Source organism: Humulus lupulus, chromosome 1 (genome assembly GCF_963169125.1).
Source record: "Humulus lupulus chromosome 1, drHumLupu1.1, whole genome shotgun sequence".
Taxonomy (NCBI): domain Eukaryota; kingdom Viridiplantae; phylum Streptophyta; class Magnoliopsida; order Rosales; family Cannabaceae; genus Humulus; species Humulus lupulus.
The window spans coordinates 27,462,598-27,468,597 of record NC_084793.1 but is presented as its reverse complement, the minus strand read 5'-3'; positions in this window follow the sequence as shown (position 1 = coordinate 27,468,597).

Genomic DNA, 6,000 nt, shown 5'->3' with positions numbered 1-6,000 from the left:
AGTGTTAAATCACTCATCTGATTAGAGCCATTGCCAGAAAGCCCAGGTGACGGTTTCGTCACACGGATGTGGGTGCTGAGCCCCATAGTGACTCGCTCGTCAGTCACTCATTATGGTTTAACAGAACCTCAAAGTGATATTCACTCATCTGCTCAGGGCTATAAGCTCTGTATGATCATGATGATCATCATTGGCATGGCTGTGGGTGCTGAGCCCCGTGGTGACTTGCTTGTCAGCCACTCAATATGGTTTACCAAAACCTCAAGTGATAAATCACTCATCAGATTAGGATTGACTTGATAGTCATCCAATTAGGAGGACAGGATTTCTTATCCTAGATTCCCCAGCATTATCTGAGTTTATTTGCATGCTTGAATAGAGCTATGTTTGCTAGGCATGCCAGATATGATTTGATGACGTGTTATTACTGCTCATGAGCATATTGAGTTTTCTTGCTGGGCTTCGGCTAACGGGTGCTATCTAGTGAAGGTAAAGGAAAAAGAAAGTTGGACCATCCTTGAGTTGGAGAGCTGAGGTAATGATGTGTACATATGCGGCTGCTCGACCGCCATGGCCGAGGTTGAAAGAGGAACTAGGGTTAAACCCTGTTTTGTCGCTTAGAACGGCTGGTTGTAAATATTTTCTTGTAATAGACCTTCAAATTATATTTTTGGGATCCCAATGTATACAGTAAATGTTTTAGTGAAACGTTATATCTTAACCAAAAATTTTAATCCTAAACCGCTAATCATACTTAGTTACACAATTATGGCCAAATGACTCGGTTAGCGAGTTTAGCATTGCTTAAAAGGCACACCGTAACAGTCCCTGGAGTTTAGGGCGTTACAGAGGTAGAGGGAAGATGAGAGACAAAAACTAAGTTGAGTGTTTTTGCATCATCTAGTTTCTTCTGCTATCTTCTAAGTGATTAAGTTATTCCAAGGCTAGGGAAAATACCAAATTACCCCTGGCCTTTAACTTAGTTCTCTAATGCCCCAAGGGCGAAATCATCTTTTGCCACCACTTCCCACCGATCTTAATTAACACCTCACAATTTCCCAATTAATTCCAATATCCCCAAGTAATGACCAAATAACATCCATTACCTGATAAATGTTAGGATTGATGCCCTAAAAGCATGTAAAGATATTTTATTGGTTTTAAATAAAAGTACAATTTTATTATATTTGAATGTTATAATTATTGTTTGAATTAATTATATAATAATATCAAGAAAAATATTTATTCATTTATGATAATATGATCGTGTATTAGTACAAGAGAACTAAGATCATATATAATGAATAAAATAGTCAGTAACATATTAAAGTATGGAATTTTTAATGAATGGTTACTAGTACGGTTTGCTAAGCATACGATATGCAAGTAATCTAGATTCGGATTACTGATATGGATAGACATCTTAGTAAATGTGTTGTATATAATAGAGATTATATAGGACAAGACCGATGGGAATTAATTATCTTTATAAAATTGTCGTTTGACGTAAAGATTTTATTCTTATCATAATAGATGATCATTTGTAGATCTGTCTAAATCCTGAGTATTCATGAACTCCTGTTTATATTTATTGGATCTCTTGATTCACTCGTTAAGGTCTCTTAGAATAATGAGGCTAATGACTTTTGTTTTGTAGATTTAATATCAATATCATGAATGGCTGTGAACATGAATTAAAATAATGGAATCCATGCTTTCTTAACAGATTGAATATTGGTTCCCTTAAGGGTTAATTATGGAACTAAATAGTTATTGAGCTCAAATCTATAATTAGATTATAGATTAATTGTAATGTCCCAAATTACCTAATAAGGCTTAGAGCCTTGATTAAGGGGCCAGGATGGCAATTTATGAAAATTATGTGATTATGTGATATATATGTGTATCATTATATGATTATATGAGTTATATTATAATATGACTTGATATGCATGTTTAGGTGTAGTAAATATGCATGTGGGCCCATTTCTGATTAAAATGGAAATTTTTGTAATTTGGCATGTTATGGGTATATTTGGCATATATGTGATATATGTGTGTGACCACATCATTATGTGAATATATTTGGATTATTCGGCACGAGACAATCCTAGTGTGCAAAGTAGCGATTTAGTCACAACAGGGTCAAATACCCTGCTCGAGGTGAGCCTAGGGGTAATTTGGTAATTTAGTACATTACCGGGATCGGGCAATGGGGAAATTATTTGGGAAAATTGGTGTTATTAGAGGATTAGCGGGAATTGTGGTTCATGATGGTTTTTCCCTTGGGGTGTTAAAGGGATAGGAGTTTGGGTGGGGGCATTTTGGTCTTTTCATACCCCTAGAATTTGCCTTAGTCACTAGAGACTTTCAGAAGCGCACTCTGTCACTCAAATAGAGCAACACTCCTCTCTCTCTACCTCTCGGCTACTCTCTCTCTCTCTCCTCTCTTTGGATTTCTTTGAGGAAAAAGCTTGGATTTAAGGATTGGATCTAGAATTTAAAGTCAAGGGCAGTATAGGATTGTTCTTAGATACTAAGGTAATGATTTTGATCTTTAATTGCTTTGAGTTTTCTTTTTTCGGCTGAAGTTCTTGGAGTTCTTGAGTTTCAAAAACTCAAGTGGTGATTGTGAGTGTTAGTGATGATTTTTGTCGGAGTATTGTGTTTTTGAGATTTTTTGGAGGTGTTATAGATGTTTTGTGGCCTGTTTTTGGGATTGGCTAAGGTTTGGGATTGATTTTTGAGGTTTGAGACTTGGAGAACACGAAGAGAAAAACCCAGACTTGTGGGTTGCTAGCATAAGCGCTTTAAGTTTCTGAATTTAGCATTGTAGCGCCCAGTAGGTAGCGCTGTAGCGCTATACAATTTTCAGGACTTGATTTTTTTGGTACTTTTGGGATTTTGGCCCGAGTGCTCGAGGGAAGATTCCACCACCCAGTTTTGTGGGATTGGAGGTCTTGAGAGTGCGGGATTGGATTTTGGAATTTAAACTCATTGAAACACCGTTTATGGTTGTGACTTGGTTACCACTAGGGCTCTGGATAGGATCGTGCTCAAAGGTCATTTATATATATATAACTTGTGCTCGGACCAAAAGGTAAGAAAACTGCACCTAGTATGTGATACATGTGATGATGGCTTGGCCCGAATTATTGAACAGGGATATGAGTAGGGAATGAACGCCTGAGAATGTGCATGAGTATGATTATGCTTGAAATTGTTGATTAAGCATGTTGAATTCTTTGTTTTTGGATATCTGATATATGATATATGCCTGTCTGCATTATCTTATTGAGAAAGGCTTGACTTATGAGTTAAGGACGGCAATAGCGCGCTGAGCGCTGGTCATTTTGGTTAGGCTAACCAGGAGCGCATCATACGCTTGTTCAATCCAATGGTCGTGGAAAACTCAGCGCCAAGTACGCTGGGCCAGCTCCAAGGCTGGTTATACAGAGGATAAGGCAATGAGCTCTAGGGTGACTTAGTAGTCCCATATCCTAGGGATGGGCCCCAACATTGACTTATTAGTCAAGGACGGCCTTAGCACGTTGAATTCTGTCATAAAGCATTGACTTATTATTCAAGGACTACCTTAGCACGTTGAGTGTTGGTCGTAAAACATCGATTTATTAGTCAAGGATGGCCTTAGCACATTGAGTGCTAGTCGAAAAGCATTGACTTATGAGTCAAGGATGGCAATAGCGCGCTGAGCATTGGTCGGTATGGTTATACCTAATTAGGAAAGTGACATACGCTTGACCGATCTATTGGTCATGGAAACTCAGCGCTAGGCACGCTGGGCCAGCTCCAATGCTGGTTATACAGAGGACAGGGCAAAGAGCCCAGAGGTGACTCATCAATCCCATATCCTAGGGCGTTGAGCCCCAGTATGGTTCCATAATCATGTATTTTGGGCATTAGACCCTGATATGATTCATTGATCGTTTATCTTGGGATATTTGCCCTTATGACACTGTAGTCATTTATATGAATGGTATGCATGCATGAGTAGGGTGATTACTGCTAGGCATGCTTATTATGATTTGGTAATAAATTATTAACTGCTTATGAGCATGTTTAAGTTTTCTTGCTGAGCCTTGGCTCACGGGTGCCATATGGTGTAGGTAAAGGAAAAAAGAAAGTTGGACTATCCTTGAGTTGGAGAGCTTAGGTGGCGATGTGTACATATGCAGTTGCTCGACCACCATGGCCGAGGGTTTAAAGAGGAACTAGGGTCATACCCTATTTCGTTGCTTAGGTCGGATGGTTGTAACTTTTCCATTGTAAGTAACCTTTTAAAAGTACTTTGGGATCCCATGTATAAAGTAAACGTTTTAATGAAGCTATGGTACCATTGACCAAAATATTTAACCCTAAACTGTTAATAACATTTAGTTACACAATTATGACCAAATGACTCGTTTAGCGAGTGTAGCACTATTTAAAATACACAGTGTAACGGTCCCTGAGTAGTAGGCGTTACATTAATTATTCGCTAGTGAATTAATGGTACGTAAGGATCAAGAGGTAATTAGAAGGGTAAAATTGTAATTTAGACCAGCTCTAATAAACGAACCAATAATGGAGGACAAAAATACATATATTGATTATATCAATGGACTACAATAGAAAACTTTGTAAATATAATTATATAAATGTAACGACCCCAAATTCACTAATGAGGCTTAAGGGCCTTGATTAGTGTGCCAGGAGGGCATTACTGGATTAAATGTGATTTAAATGTGTAACTATATGATTAATAATGTTTGCATGATAATAGATGACAATATGATATACATTTGTGATAAATGTGAGAACCACATTATTATGTTGGTAGGTTTGCAGAGCACGACTCGAGGCGATCCTAGGGCTAGTTAGCAGGGAAAAGTCACAACAAGGCTTAACAGCTGACTTTGGATAAGTCAGGGGTATCTTAAGTATCGGGTAGTTATTTAGACTATCGGGTTATGAAAATAAATATATGGAGATATATTTGAGGTTAGGAAGTCTAGGCGGGAATATTGGGGGATTTTACCATTTTGCCCTCGGGGACGGTTCTGGCACCCCGAGCCTTGGGATTAACTTAACAAATAAGACAAACTTAAGGAAACCCTTAGAAGGAAAAATAAACCGACTCTTTACAGCCTTTACTCTCTATTCTCTCTCTCAAGGAAACATAAGGCAAAAGGAACACTGAAATCTAAAGGGAAACAAGCTGGGAATTTCTGGAAATTGAGGCTGGATTTTTGGGGCTTAGCTCAAGACTCATCCAAGGAATAGAATCAACACTAAGGTAAGCATTGAATCTTCTTTTATGTGATTAGAAATTCTGGGTTTTGGTTGGGTTTTGAGGTAAACGTGGTTTTGATGTTTAAAGACAGAATTAAGGAGGAAAGCTTGGGAATTAGCTTGGCTTTGGCTTGGTGAAGTGGTTCAGCAGAAAAGGTAAGTTTCAATTCATGGTTTAGAGGTTTTAATTTGAGTTTGAATGGTTGGTTTGAGTGTTTGAGGTTCTTGAGTTTCAGAAATTGAAGATGGGGTTCTAGTAGGTTTTTGGGCTGTATTTATGTTGAATTATGATGTTTAAGTTATGCTAAAAGTGTTGGGATTGTTGGGTGTTGAAGTAGGGAGCTTAAGGATGGTTTTGGCTAAGGTTTCATGCTTAGAAATGGTGGAAATTCTGGGTTCGATGGGAAGGGTCACGGCTCTGTTCTAGAGCGCTGCGGCCCTAGGATGAAGAAAAGCCAAGGAGGCTCGGCCAAGGGTGGGAGTCGCAGCGCCCAAAGCAAGGGCCGAGGCGCGTGTCTTTGCCCAGGGTGGTCCTTGGTTCTGTTTTGAGGCTAGGGCCATGGCTAAGCTTCAAGGGTCGCAGCCCTTAGTTGTGTACTTGAACTTTTGGGGATTTTAGGCATGGGAATGTGGTCTAGTATGCTCGGGATTGGTTTCACCACCGTGCTTGGTGGAATTCGGATTCCCGGGAGTTAGTTTTGCAACCGG